The 16,462-nt window shown below is 33.2% G+C and overlaps 1 long non-coding RNA gene and 2 other non-coding genes across 3 annotated transcripts; 2 read left to right on the top strand and 1 right to left on the bottom strand.

The window, feature by feature from the left end:
- Window positions 1-4,802: 4,802 nt before the first annotated feature.
- TRNAS-AGA (transfer RNA serine (anticodon AGA)) lies at window positions 4,803-4,884 on the top strand. Its single transcript has one exon. It is a non-coding gene; the product is annotated as a tRNA-Ser (tRNA).
- Window positions 4,885-9,363: 4,479 nt separating this feature from the next.
- On the bottom strand, window positions 9,364-10,294 carry LOC149484145 (uncharacterized). The gene is made up of 3 exons (XR_016316454.1): window positions 9,710-10,294; window positions 9,525-9,586; window positions 9,364-9,450 (listed from the first exon to the last, which is right to left on the bottom strand). It is a non-coding gene; the product is annotated as an uncharacterized LOC149484145 (long non-coding RNA).
- Window positions 10,295-13,578: 3,284 nt separating this feature from the next.
- On the top strand, window positions 13,579-13,651 carry TRNAR-ACG (transfer RNA arginine (anticodon ACG)). The gene has a single exon. It is a non-coding gene; the product is annotated as a tRNA-Arg (tRNA).
- The last annotated feature ends 2,811 nt before the right edge of the window (window positions 13,652-16,462 follow it).

The raw sequence follows: 16,462 nt of genomic DNA, 5'->3' as shown, positions 1-16,462 counted from the left end.
CTTTGTAATTGAAGCTTGAACTTCATATTTTCTATATTCAGATTAAAATTGTTATAATTTCTAAATGCTTATTTGAAAATGCTCTACAAATGCAGATTTAAGCTCCGTGTCCCTGATAATTTCAAACAAATGATTTATTTAGGGCGCGTCGAACGTGTTGACCTCTCACGCTAGCTGTAACGACCCTTACATTTGTAAATCTTTGATTGATATTAATCATCCTTTATCTTTATAAGTTTGAACTACCTGTTACCAACTATTACTGCCTCATGCCTGAAACTAATATAATAGTGAAGGAAAATATCTTCTATTCGTTAAATATTCACCCTGTTTCTGTATTTATATTCAATTTCGATTAGGAATTACTGGTATATAGAAAAAGATGATGGTTCTATTCCACAAGGCATAGACGAGTCTGCTAAGGTTTTAAATATTCAAAGGGTGTAAAGGGCAACATCGTGCATATTTCCCAAGGGCCTAGGGGTCTTTGGCTGCCCTTTCATATTTCTAATATGTACATAATTCTATATTTAAAGAAGAAGAATACGTCATGGTCTGGTGAAAATTATTTTATCTGTTATCTTCTCTCAAGGTATATTAAAGCCTTATTCAAGGGAAAGATTTTTAACAAATAGATACATGAATACTTTATTACTGTTTGTTTTAATGTTATATTAAATTTTTAAATATTGATGTAACCACATAAAAATTGTGAATCTTTTAATATTTCTATAAGAAACAGCTGAATATTGTAACAAATTCTGATAGAGCTTCATAAATAAAATAAAATAAATGTCAATCAGGTACCTACTTCTATGTTACAATATGATGTTTAACTACAAAGCTTGATGTAGGTTTAAGATGTAGGTATTTATTATATCTCCAGATAACATATTTTTAATTTCTCTCTTGACAAATAATGATAAAAGAACATTATGTATCTGTAACGGTTTACATGGTCGGATGTGATTGCTACATGCAGTGTTACAACAAGCCTTGTAATTACATTGTTTTGCGTTGTTTTATGCCATTGTTGCGTGTTCGCATAACAATACATTATGACACTACGTAATTAAGTTTCAGCTGCTTTATTTCATGTCTAGTTACTAGTGTTAGGTAGTTTAAGTTTGACCCGTAAGTGACTGTTATTTTCTTGTCATCATTACATATTATGTTGCCTCTAATATTTTACGTTAAATCATAAATGAGTTAGATAATAAATATATCAATCAAAAATCGATAAACACATTGAAAAATAATTAAAATTCGGGATGAAAAGGAAGTACCAATCACTATAAAAGATAACTCTGTCTTTAAGTGCAGCCAAAAAGCTTTCCTTTTCACGAAAAATATGTCATCTTAGTTATCATAGTTTAAATTATTTTACCATATTCTATTGTACCAAATCTATGAATATCACAGGTAAACTCCTTATAAGAATATAGTGTACGATGACGTATGCGACCTCATGCAGCGGAAGTAATGGCCCAGTCACCTCGCATTGTGTGTACCTACCGCTTATCTAAAACGCATGCAAGTCTATTTTTAGTCCAGCCGTAGTCAGTAACTGGTTCTCTATGGTTTTCCTCATTGTTAAGATGCGTATGTAATGTATACTGTATGGGGATACCATTATTTGCTTTATTTATTTGCATAGATGTTTTCCGTTTTTATCACTCGCATGCACATCACGTGATTGCAGGTGTTGAATAATCTCTTCCTCATAATGCAAATTTTTATGGTGTATTTCATACACTTCAAGTTTACCTACACGACAAGAAGAAGCATGCCTTTCTCTATAGTGCCCTCTACCTATTAGCGAAAATAACCACGTAATACCACTAATACTGTAATCGCATTTTTTTTTTCAATGGACTAGAGTTACTCTCGCATTTGTTATATACGATTTTAGATAATTTAATTGCGTTTCTGAAACGATTTCCAACTAATCATCTAATGTAATTTGTGACCACGATAACGATAGCAATCAATCAATCCATGTTAAATGTTATCGATAAAGTACCGATTTTTTTTTAAATAAATGAACCACTTTTTAAACTGTAACCCAAATATATCTTGAACGGTACAAATACGATCGCATAAAAACAAAAAAAAAACACACGCCTTGCCATATTATTGACTCTGACTGTAGTGAATATCCACCAAATCGCTCAAAATCATTCTCAAGTCTCTACAGCATATTTTTATCAGTCCAAAGTTAATCAACCAGTACACACAGATACGTATGTTGTAATTAACATCGTTTATTTACACACCAAGAACACAAATCAAAGTGAAATAGCAGTGGGCAATTCGACATGACACTAACGTTGTAGATGGCTCACAAAATGAGGAGCGCTCGTACTAAATATAACACAAAAAATAAATGGTAACTGTATTCTAATTTGTAACATGTTTGTAACATTAGGTTGTATTAATGATGGAGAGAGTTTGAAGGTTTTTTTCAAGTATTGCATAACCACCTTGAGAAGTTCATGATCTGAAGGTAGTTGTTGCCAGTGGCGGTACGTTCATACAAGCCGAAAAGCCCGGCTTGCCTTAGAAATTCGCTACGAGATAGGAAAATAACCAAATTCACGTTTGAATATTCGCGCGCAATGAGCAGTTCATAATTTGCTCCGAAATTCAATGAAAACTCACCTACAATATAATATATAATACGCCTAGCATAAAACAATGACGAATTCGAGTAAACTTTTAATTTCATCCTTCTTCCTATCAGAATAAGGTCGTACCTTTTATTTTGACGTTACAATCTAAATTGGATGGATTATAACATGTAGTTGTCTCGCTTGCACGCGTGGGCTTTTACCGGGCTTTGCGCTCATCTCTTCTAACGTATGAAATTTCGTCTAAGTAGCTACATACCTAGCCATAGAATTCTATAGCAATCTGTATGGAAAATAAAGCCACGATAAAGCCCGGCTTTAACAGTGTGAAGATAGTTACGATTGCGCGAACGAACGTCGTGAATATTATTGTTATATAGTTTGTTTGAGCGGGTGATTATATCCTCAGAATTATATCGGTGTAATTTAGGTTATGTTTTTCGAATTTTGTGATAAAATGAGTGTCGCGACAGCAGATTGTGTTGTAAATTGTGATGGTTTGCTTTGTGCTCAGCGGGGGAAAGGTAAAATCATTAAACTTTACTGAAAAACATCAATTAATTTCTTCATAAAAACCAACTCCCGATTTGTGCATTACCCAAACAGCTAGTAAGTCACATAAACGAAATTTTTATTAAAATATGTTTATGAATTAATCGATTTCATGAATAAGAATTGCTTAGAAGCCCCAGCTGTTGAAACTTGCACATTTGGTACTTGGTAGTTATGATTTCTGCTAGTAGGTATAAGGTAGTTCTTCCACGGAGCGTGCTTTCTCATCGTTAAATCGAATTCATAGGTACGTATTTAAGAAATACACTAGGCCAAGAACGCCTTATTGAATTATCAATAATTGAAAGTTGTTAGGTAAGTAATTGAATTCTAAAACAATCACCTACTTTCTTCCGATTCCGATGTTATAAAATCTTTCCTTCAGAAGATCGCCGTTTTGAATTATTAGAATATAAATGATCTGTTCAATTTTATTAATAATATAATGTCATACAGTTTAATAATTATAATTTATCGATTTTAATGATAAACGTTTGACTCAACTGTTAGCGGGCGCGCGTGAAAATTTAGAAGATTTGATTCGGTAATTACACAGTATAGGTACCTTAGGAAGGTTTCTAATTCAAGAAAAGGGTACCCAGCAAAAACTTTGAAAACTTTGGGCTTGCCCAGTCCTTACACCCTAGGCACGCCACTGGTTGTTGCATAGATGAGTAGGTAGTTGGTTGGTTGTGCCGGATACAGTAGATACATAATTCTATTTAAGACATTGGAAAAGTATCCACCACTAAGCTTTATTTTGAGAGATTTTTTTTGACAAAACCAAACATTTTGTAAAGGAATTTAAGTGCTACCTATCATTATAATATTGTACACTGTCTTTAAATTATTTGTACCTACACATTGCAATTACATAATAATTATTAATTGTGTATGCGTACAAGCTAATAAACTTCTATAAAAAGACTATAACTATTTAACGCACACAGATAAACATAAAAACTACAAACAAAATATCACGCCGAATAATGAACTCCAAAGTTCTTTAGCTAAAAGAAAATTAACGATGACGGATAGCTCATCACGTGTCCAACTGAAATAGATAACACTCTCGAGTTAATTAATTTCATTACTAAACATTCTCGCTTACATTTCGACATTAAAACACGCACTAAATGTACCTATTGCACTGTGTAACATATATTTTGCTTTCAATTCTTAAAATAAGATAAGATATCTGCGCGAAAAATTTATAAACACTTTTACATGAATTTACGGACATATCAATAGGTACCTACTTTTTACATCGTGATAAGTAATTTGTTAATCAAAATATTATAGTGATAATATTCTTAGTTTGCAAGTAAATATTTTTTTTTGTTAATCGCCGTAATACCTAACTACTAGGTACACACCTGTTTTTCTTCTTGGTAATAAAGATAAGATCAAGCGGTCGTGAAATGTAAATATCGTTCACGCACGCTACTGATGTACCAATTCTTTAATAAATAACATAAATTATAGTAAAATTCTTCTTAAAAACATAGATACTAATTATAGTAAATGATAACTAATTATAGAACACATAATATTCTTGATAAATTAACACATAATATACACACATAACACATAGTGTTTAATTCAGAAAGTTTAACATCAGCAGTCGTGGCCGAGCGGTTAAGGCGTCTGACTAGAAATCAGATTCCCTCTGGGAGCGTAGGTTCGAATCCTACCGACTGCGAACTCTTTTGTTTTATTTTTTCATCTCATAATATTTAAAACTTATATATATTTTACTTACAAAACGCAAAAATAATATAGTTGATGATCTTTAACCATTTTATAACATTATTAACATTTATCAGTATATTTTCCAGTTTCAGAAAAGGCTAAAGCTGAATTTCCAAGAAATATTCGCATGAAACGTTGCTCAAAGTAATAAAATTAACAAGCGTCCGCGTCCCACTCATTGATCGCTTCAGAGATGGCTGTCCTCAGGCTCTCATTAGGCGCAGTGCACGTGCGCCGCCCACGGCATCGCATACTTTAGGCTACGTCCACATTAACGACTTAGCGGCTTATAGCTCCAAGATTATTATACCTCACGGCTATATATGTGAAAGCCGTCTCACTAAACAGTTGCGGAACATGACGGCGTGTAAGATACAATGTTGTTTAAGTTCCCGACATAAGGTATTCAACGAAACACTTATTACAGTTCTGTTAATGAAATACTTTGTTATAAAGTGCTCAAAATCATAACAGAAGAGTTAACAAAATGAATACAAGTTACTATAAGTGTACAAACTCTTGCATGGTTACATAATACATAATGTTTTCTCGTCATACTATACATTCGTAGTGTACACAGGTGTTTAAAGTTATGTAAACATCATAATATGTATTTTGTATCTCACAAAGTACACAACACTTTTGACTGGCAGATTTTTTACAAACAGTCTAGCAACATGTCGTTATTACGAACAATTATTTATTCGTAGGATAGGGTGTATAAAAACACAATTTGCGCGAAATGAAACACTAAACCACATTATCTCCAGCCAACTGGCACCCTGGACAAAATAACTTTTCGTCATGGGATTACGAGTCCGTACCAGGGATTTAAGGTTTCATTACTTCTTCCCCATCTCTATATGTCCCCTACTCAATGTTCTCTATTTACTTTAAACAATTTATTTGTTCCTTTTATCAATGGCGAGTAGAATTTACACCTTTTAAATTTTAAGTATGTTTAAAAATCAATTATCATCAATAGTAACAAATCTACATAGAAAGCCAATTGACATTTTTTTTAATGCACTGCTAACTTTTTGAGAAAAGAATCTCAGATAAATTAAAAATTCTGTGTATGTTGTGTCATTTACAAAAATATAGAAAAATAAAATAGCACATACTTAGATAAAAAATAGTTTTCAGTTTTTCACTCATTAAATTAACATTTTGCAGCTCTCTCAAATTACATCGACGCCCTTGAGGTTGCAATCGATGAAGGTCGATCGGAAAAGCTAAAAGCGTGAGATTGTTCTCTAAACCTCATAGTACGGGACAAAGAGGGAAACTGCACTGAGGGGCACGACGATACAAGGGAGCGTAGCGATGCGAGACCTCTAATATACAAATATTGCGGACGAAATGAATATATTCGCCCCTCGAACAAGTGCAGCACTTGATTATGTCGACGTTATGAATGTATGGGGTAATTCGATGGGATACTTGAGACGTTATGATTACGACATTGTATAGGTATCTATTTCTTAAATTATGTGATCACTCGTATTAATAACGCTGGAGGAAATTATTAATCATAGTTATTTATTTTACGTATGTACAATGTACATAGGTAACTATATGCACATGCATTTTTGTATTTATCAAATTCATACAATAAGGGAGCATGTAAAGCACCTCATCCACAGTTAGAAAATGCGGTGTATTTACACTATAGCACGTTTTACATAAATACGACATACGAAAATATACTAACACTCGGTATGTGCCTAATGTTTTAGCTCCAATTTTAACAGTTGTTACCAATCCAACCAATCCTTCTAACAGTGCGTCCCAAGTGTTCGCTAATACTCCATATGGCGTTATACAATGCGCGGCACATAAACAACCGTTTTACTCTGAGCCCTAACACTCTTCACAGTTCTCTATAAAACACCCAGTTCAGGGGTCTTTGTATTTTGGATTAATATTCATAGTATTGTGAGGGCGGAAAACTGATGCAACGACATGTGCATGCATTAGGGATGATGACACAATCGGACACCAGGCGCTTATTGCTCGCAACTGGACTCATTGACGTCATAATGACATTATACTTCGCATTATGCACCAAATGTGACATATAAAAATAACATCGCATTAGTGGTATTATAACTCTATATCCACTATCCAGTAGAGAGATGAATATCCCGCACACTTATTTTGTTCTCACTTCTCTAGATAATTGTGTTCTTAATCCACATAAATAGTAACTTCTAAATAGAAACGAGGAACCCAAGAAAAATCGACAAATTATATTTTTTAATTTTGACGTGATAACGTCTTTAAAATCGTTTTAGTCGGGTGACATGTTCAGAAACTTGTGTCACACCAAAACCTCACGAGCGCGATCGCAGGTATAACGAGAGAGACGGACCGATCTCCCGTCTCATCTCGAGCGCTGCCACCAATAAGACGTTATCACGTAAACATCGATCGTAAACCTACTTTACAAACAACCAATTTTTTTTATGTTATACCTACATGTAAGTACCTAAGTAATAATCTTATACCTATATAAAATTCTCGTGTCACAATGTTAGTCTGCATACTCCTCCGAAACGGGTGGACCGATTCTCATGAAATTTTCTGTGCATATCGGGTAAGTCTGAGAATCGGCCAACATCTATTTTTCATATGTACCACGGGCGAAGCCGGGGCGGACAGCTAGTATTAAATAAAATATGATTTTGATCCAGTAAGTGGATATGTGAAGGTCGACCTTACAGATGAGAGATCTTACAGCTATTATTACACAATGTAATTATAACTAATCTTCTTATCACGCTTGACAAGTTATATCTTAAACAAACGATCCACCTGGGAATGCACTAAACAAATTTTCCGTTACTCAAAAGTACAGAGGTAAAGTACTTGACATGAGTCTTCCTAACTTTTTGATTAAAATAATACAAGGTTCCATAAGACATTTTCAGGACAAAACACCGCACTGTAGGTATCACATAAATGTACAGAATTAAACATTTAGATGTAAATTGTCTGCTCCACACCTGTTAACATTAATTTAATGAATTTATTCTCCTATTCGTCACAGTTGACTCTATTTACAATAATCGCCTTAAGACGATACACAAAAAAAAATCCACTGCTTGGCGGGCGGAGTCTAATAGCTCGCTATCGCGAACGCGGGTGTGCGCGAAGTCATTCTTGCAAACTCGCCGCGCTGCCGCTGGCCGACTCGGGACAAACATGTATGGAGTCGTCATACAGTTATAATATTGTCATACATTTATTTAATTGTTGATTTATTGGTTTTATTTTCTTGCTTATAAACAAATAATCTTCTTTTTAACAACTACTTAGACATTATTAATAATAATTATTATCATTTCGTAATGTTTACTTTATTACAAAATAATACAGGTTATAAATAATCTTTAAAATAACAAAAAATATTGTTACTCTGAAAAAATGAAATGGTACTCAATAACGCGGACTACTGAATTGATTTAGATAGAATTTGATGCTGACGTAGATATTACATCATGCCCAGAAATGAAAGGTACTATTTCTGAAAGAAGTTATAAACCCTAATTCTTCTCAGTCAAAGTCAAGAGTGGAAGATATCGCTAATACAGTAAAACTGATGCGAAACTTTGGATGTTAATTTGTATATTTTTTTGTTAGTTGTTACTTAATCACGTCAAGACTACATTACCAATTTTGATAAAATATAGCTAATTGCCTGGATTTACACATAGGATACTTTTTATCCGAACTGAACACTTCTGTGGGATAAAACAGGATTCACGATATAACCTAATTCCAAGCGGGTAAAGCCGCGGTCGGAATGATATTTTTTTAAATAGAAAAATTGTTTTAAAAAAAAACACAAAATATATTGACGCATGTATTTATTTTTTGCACTCTATTATAATTGTAATTATTCATTACAAATAATCAAAATAAAATAGCCAGAACAAAGTTAGGCCCTGGTAGGGTAGGTAGGCAGGTACAGCAATGTGAGACGAACACTGGCTTATTTATACCAATAATAATGTATTATAAACATTAAATTAAGTTTACAACAAAAATACATAATATTAGCTAATGTGAAAACGAATCAACCAATCATCCCACAACAATGAAATGTGCACACAAATATTCACCCAAATCGGTTCATGTGATTAGGAGGAGTGACTGCAGCGCCATCTTCCGGGCCCAATTGTGTTTCCAGATCACCCAGGAACTCAATTTAATATACTTACACAAAATTATTCGAAATGAAAACTCACATTACTATGTAAATATGAATATAAACCTGTTTTAGTACTAAGCAATTTCCCGCACAGGTGTAGTAAGTATAAATGAAATAAATATCAACATCAAATTCTTTATACTACATACTTATCTACCACCTACTAAGAAATGTAATTCTTGAAATTTTTTCGTATTTTTTTTAAATATACTCCAATGAGCTCCTGTTCCATATCACGTCCGCCGTACTTCCACTAAGTTCACCATGATTTTTTATTTCTTTGCACTTTGTTGCTTTTTGCTAAAAATGGAATCATGCGATAAAACCAGTAGAACGTTGATAACATACATTTTTGACTGAATAAAGGTACTTACGAAGGAGTGGGTTCACATTGTGAACAATCAGTGGGTTTATTTTCCTTCTGGATTCCGGATTTCTGAAAAGATTATCTATGCTATAAATGAAAAAAATCTTACACATTCGTTATGTACTTAAAACAGGGGTACATATCAAACATCGTCTATAATACAATTATCATCAAATTTAAAATAAAACCAACTTCTTCATTAATTTGTTCCAATTGTAAGCATTCTTTTTTCTCCAACCTTTATGTTTCTTCTTCTTATTTTCTTTATTGTCCCCATTTGTCTCATTTTGTCTTATCGTGTTGTCACCCTTTTTTACGATTGCGCGAGCGACACGAGTTCCCCGTGTGACGGCCGTAGCGGGAATGACTCGTGCAGCGATCGGGGTAGGAAGGTACAGGGCGGCTCTCGCTATATTGGCTGGTCGCGCGCTAATTTCAAGTATTTCTTGTTTATTTCAAAACCATCGCATATTTCAAAATTCTAAATCGGTAGACGTATAGGTTGTATATTTTATAGTTAATATCCAAAAAGTCGTAACTTTACGTTTGTTATTTTGAAGATGCCAGAGATTATAAAAAAATAACAATGAGAACTTTGTATTTTTTTTTTATCGAGAAAATATCATGGAATCATGTTTCTAAAACGGTAGACGTATTGTGTTACTATTGAACTTTCTTGTCAAGAATTTTCATCACGACAACTTTAATAATATAAAAATTACGAAGGTTTGAAAAGGGCCGTAAATGTTAGAAAAATTAATTCATCCCCTTAAATAATTTTAGTATTCAATTTATTATTATAGCCTCGTATAAAGATTTCGTAATGCAGTAATAACTTAAATCACATCCAACAATGTTGCCGTAGTTTCCGCATTTGCTGCAAAAACTTGAAAATCAGCTTTCTTATATGTATTACATTATTCATATTTAAAAGTAGATAGATTTAAAATAAATCCATAAGTATTAATATGTAAATTGGACTATGTATTAAGTCTCATGTATGTATCAAGAATGAGTCCACTACATCTGACACCGTTTGCATAGTAAAATGTCATTACTCGATTTCCGACACCTGTGTCGATGTCGGCGCATTCTACAATCTCAAATTCCTTGAAGAGCCGGCACTCTGGCGCCGGTAAGCGACACCGATGAACCTGCATATTTCTATGTAATCAAATGCCTCATTACTGACCGCACCTATCATACCACAATGTATGAGAAATAACGTGTTCATGACACACTATATGAACGCGTAAATAGAATAGATTATTTATCGTTCAAGCAACAGAACGCTAAATCGAGTAACTTGGGAAGATTATCGCCAAATTTTATCAGTTGATGACCCCCTCAAGTGAGTTGCAGGTTTTTTATGAAAACTAAATGGTAACTAACCTTGTACTATCTTCGTTCAGTTTACCTAATAAACATGTGAATGAAAAATGAAATACTTATACATACCTCTATTATATTATTGGAAACAGGGTACAGACATAATACAATTGTGGCTAAGCTTATAAAAAGACAGTGTTCTTAAATTTCACCTCCTCCATGATGTTAGAAACGTGACATTGATCTCCGGAACACACTGTCATAAAATATGGGAATACAACAATTTCTTTGAGCAAGATTTTACGTCTAATATTTGAGATTCTCACGGTGCAGCCCACTCACTTCACACCTCGACGACTAGAGAAAACATTGACGCAATGACTAAAATATGTTATAATCAATATTGAAACAAAGGAAAATACAATTAAAAGCATTTAGCAAATTAAATATCTAAACTACAGTTGTGACAAAACAGTTCATAAATCAATGAAAGAAAAAATGATGTTAAAATTTTAAAACCGTTATATTCCTATCATGTACTTATCGATGCGAGTGTGAAATGACAAAATGTGCCGATATGGTTTCTGGCTTTGGAAAAACACTTGAAGTGTCGACGTAATAATTTAATACCATTGCCGTTCACACTTGGTTCGTATATGAAATTCTTCAACTCAAAATAAAAACTACTTACGAAAAGCTCCACAGTTTATTATTAATTTCATTCTCAGAGTATTTTTTTAATGCAATGTTAAAATTTTTTTTGCCCATTCAATGAACCAATTTTATTGAATTAGGTACGTACCTACCTATTGCCAAAAGATACCCAAGTTTCCAATAAACGCTTTGCTTTTTATTTAATGCCAATAATAGTTTTACAAATTCCTGGTCACCTCTATAACAATATAATATTATTAGATATGAATATATTGGAGAAAAGTTGCTCAATCTATTTCTAAAAAATGTCATAAAGCCGAATTTTTTACGAGGGAAGTGGCGATATTAGTACAAGCCAAGCGCCGACAGGTTGATAGATACTGGAGTCTGGAACCATGTCGTAGTAATTTATACATCATAACGGTCATAATATATGTTTTATAGTTCGATAAAATGCGTTTCCGCTGTAATTTATATGTGTTTCAAAATTCAGCGTAATTCGATGTTAAAATTGAAAATGTGGATATTGAAAAAACAAGAGTTCCGTCAAGAGTGTACTAATCAAACGGATGTTACACATGTCTTTTTAATAATATGTTTTGCAGCCGTATCAAATTCGTTTTGTTATTAATAAGTCTAAGTTTTGAACATATGATTTTATATTATCTACTAGCTATGTAACCCCGGCTTCGCCTGTGGATGTGGATATAGGTATATGTGGTACAGTTTTAAAATTGGTTGTACCAACGCAGAAGCCTTCCGTGAGCACGCACACCACACTTTGCTGAAGATCATCACATGATCAAATACATACATAGTTTACGATTATTCATCATCATCATCATCAGCCCATATACGTTCCCACTGCTGGGACACGGGCCTCCTATGAGGGTACAGGCCATAATCCACCACGCTGGCCAAGTGCGGGTTGGCGGATGTACGATATACGATACGATTATTTAAAGGACAAAAATACAAACATTCATTTTTCTTTATAAAGAGCTTTCTTTACAACAAATATGCTGAATTGCAACATTAGTATGGTAGGTATGGTTTACTATTACAGCTATAGCTTTCTTTCAGCTATAAATTTTTATTAAAAGCATACATTTAAGATTTGCTTATCAACCATGTAAAAAAACTTCAACTGAAATCAATTAACGACTAACGCGTTTGAATGGAAACGAAACCTTAATGTCTTCACTAGTTTGATCATTCAAACGATCTTCTTAGATAGCTTTTTGAAAAGCTCTATATAATTTTAATCGAAAAGGATCTAAATACGTTTTCTTTCAGATTACTTATATTCTGAAAGCGCGATGTGACTACAGTGTTTGCCCCTTGCAAGTAACAGCAAACACAATAATAAAGAACGATCTCACCGATTTGACACTGACCACTTTTTGCAGGATTTAAAATGACTTCTACCTATAAGTCCTATAACAAAAAGCTATACCTATCGCTTCGCACAAATTTGCAGATATGTTACTTAAATTTACATGTTCTTTTCGTACATTTTTAGTTCAGGCATGTTCAGGCTAACATAATTGATAAGTAAATTGACGTCACACGGCGCCACGTGGCCTCAAAGCGAACTAACGAGGCCACGCGCACTACACGCGACAACACACTTCTTGCATTAATTAGTATTGTTTATAGCTCGCCATTATAATGGATTTACATGTTTTAACTGTTAGAAGGGTTGTAAACTGTATTGCCTCATTGATTAGTAAATAGGTACTAAATTAATTAATTGATATAAAAATTAAAAAGTTCACCTTAACTCCGATTAAAAAGTTAAAGTCCGATTAAGATAGAAGCACAGACTAATAATAATATACTAGGTATATAGAAGTATGTACCATGTATAATAAAAGCTCTGCATATAAAAATATAAATAACAATTGGATTTGTAATTGGAAAAAAATGGATGTTGTTTCTTTTTTTTAATGAAACTCAACTTCAACTTGAAGTGAACTGTAAAAAAATAAGCTGAATCACAAACAGCACAAAATGAGCATGTATTGTAATTTATTTTACAACAAGGTTTATACGACTATTTCACATTGACTATCGTCGGCCCTGTGGCGCAACGGATAACGCGTCTGACTACGGATCAGAAGATTCCAGGTTCGAATCCTGGCAGGGTCGAGGTTACCTTTTTTTCTTTTTGTACTATATAAATGTAATAGCATATTTTATATGTTAGAAATAATTAAGAATTTTCAAATATAATAAAATTGAAATAATACTGTAACCAAATAACCCAAGTTTTCTGTTCAAATTTCTTTGCACCTTTTTTTTAGATATTTCTACATCTAAGATTGCATGAAGTTTAAATGTTTCAACACTCCACTTAAATACTCAAAACATACGCGTCTCATATCTCAAACATTTTTAGTGTCTAAATATTACAGTTTTTACAAGTTTACACTTGAAACTTACCTATACCTACCGAGATTACTAAATAGTCACCTACCTACTGCTGATACAATTATTACCTATATTAGTTATGTAAAAATGATATTTACATCGATCTTTAGAGCAATAGTCCTTCCATGAATAAAATATTTGAATTAATTTAAAACCAATTAAAAATATAAAAAATCTTAACAATGTCATTAATATTGAAATTGGTTCTTTTAATGCAATTGCAAATTGAAAGGAAACAATATTTGTGTAAGTAACTAAGTATATTTAAGCAGAGTACCTATCGGGAAATCTAAAGTCTAAACGATAATGCCATACAATTCCAAAAATACACTAGCTATTTATGTTAGCTTATCGATCTGGGGTCAAGAGCGCGCCTTCCGCCTGATAACGTTGATAATTCAGCATCCCAAATAAAGCATTTTATTTACAACCCAAAATATCCATATTATGCGACATCCCTCCGATAAGACACCACATGTCAAGTTTTTGTCGAACCGATAACGCCTCTTAGAAAAGTTGATAATATGGTCTCATTGTGCATGATCTTTATGTGTTTGAAATACGTTGATAAAAAACTAAAAAGGTGATACTCTACAGAAGTGGTTTCTATTAACATAGGTTAAGCAAGGTCTCTTATCAGTAATGTGATTGGTACACAATACACATGTAAAAAGATATAACTGCTTTTGCCATCGCTTTTCACATATGACCTAAATGTTAAAAATGTTGGTAGTTGGTGCTGAATTTATTGTAATAATTTAAACCCAAACTTAAAACGACGCCCTTGTTCATAATGTAAGAATTAAGAACATTAAAATTACTAAAAATGAATACAAAACGGCAATTTTTCATGGGGAGCCATTTACCTGCATAATCGATCTCAAATCAAATAGGTATGGAAGGAGGCTACTAACTTCTAATACATAGAATACTAATTATTTTTTAAAACCAGCACAATTTATTGATTAAAAATTAAAATGCATGTCATTATCAAGTTGATACCAAATAAAGTGATAGAAAAGTGGTAGTAAATATAGTTTTTATTAACTTTAGACATCTTTCTGTCTAATATCGTGACATGTTGGTTCGTGTCCGAGGCATCAAGATAACTTTTTGTTGTTAGTATACAAAATGAAGATTTGAAATTTAAATATTACCTTAGCTTTTAGCCCGTTAGCGTTATTCGTGGAGCAAACATCCTGTCTGCGAGCAAATATTGGTCCTCTTGTCAGTCGCGAGATGGCCCGGACATCACTGACATGTGCTAAACACCTATCTAGTGTAAACGAGTCCTTTCCTTTTTTGTTGGTTTTTTAGTTTAGGATTTGGAAAGTAAGCTAAATAGAAAAAGCAGTACTTAACCAAGGAAATTGTTTCCTGCTTTTCCTATCGATTATTTGCTTTAAATCTAGAGATGAGAATTTAACAACAGTAAGTAATTTGATAGAAAAATAAAATTGATGGACACATTGGTCAATTTTATAAATTTTGAAATAGCTATGACCATATTACCTACCATAGCTCTAATGGAAGCTACAAAGAATTATGGTTAACATTTTAATGTACCGTGATGTGTACAAGATTCCCTTCATACGATATCTAGCCGAGCTTTCGAGTGCTATGACGCGAAAATCATTCGATTAGCATACGGGCCTACAGCATAACTGGAACTAAGTGACATCAATGCGTAGCCAACTTAGATCGATAATACATTGTAGTATGTAGTAGTAACTCCTGCCTTCATTAGTGCAGTATCTGGAAAATAAGCAGCCATTTTGTTGAGTAGGTATAATCTGCATATTTCAGCCATTCAGCAGAGTTGTGTTTACTTCTTGTTCTCGGGAATCGAGATAAGTATATAAAAACAAAAATATTTAGTATCGAGGTATAACTGCAAGTCCAAATATGCTTCCAAGTCATATTTAGTGCAAATATATTTTAATGTTACCCTGCTACAAACTTCAACGTTTACGATACAATGTTGTATAAGTACATCCAAGTATCGATCCAATAGCTCCATTTATTTTTAACTTTTATTCTTTAACATCATACTTTGCCGCCAACAATGTGTCCGTACTTATTCGATATACACATTGAGTGTTCAATTTGAAATGTTTTATCTATATTATCGTATCGAATGTGTAAAAGCTTTAACGCGTGTAGCAATGAATGCTATCGGGACACGTGTCATGTCCGTGAGATGGTTAGATACATAATATCTACGGAAGGGGACCCAAGTAAGTGATTGTGTTATGTGTACATTCATATGTAACAGTGTGTCGTAGAAATATAAATATGTATGTTGGTGGTATTGTCCGTATGGTTTTCACAACTGAAACTTCGAAAGTTTTCAAATGTATATAAAAGTAAATAGAGCCTTGTAGACTCTACAGTGCCTTATTTAGGTACACTCTTCTGTTTCTTGATGTTACTCTACTGTGTTATAAATAATTTTTATCGTGAAACAACAGGTTGAGTTTTGAGTTTGAAACTTCGAAAATGTTAGGTAGGTATATTAAGTAGGCAAAT

The sequence above is a fragment of the Colias philodice genome, chromosome 12 (genome assembly GCF_061535455.1).
Source record: "Colias philodice isolate Cphi_HAF_F1 chromosome 12, ilColPhil1 Martin Lab GWU primary, whole genome shotgun sequence".
Taxonomy (NCBI): domain Eukaryota; kingdom Metazoa; phylum Arthropoda; class Insecta; order Lepidoptera; family Pieridae; genus Colias; species Colias philodice.
Note: the sequence above shows the minus strand (reverse complement) of the source record. Positions and strands in the feature narration are given on the sequence as shown.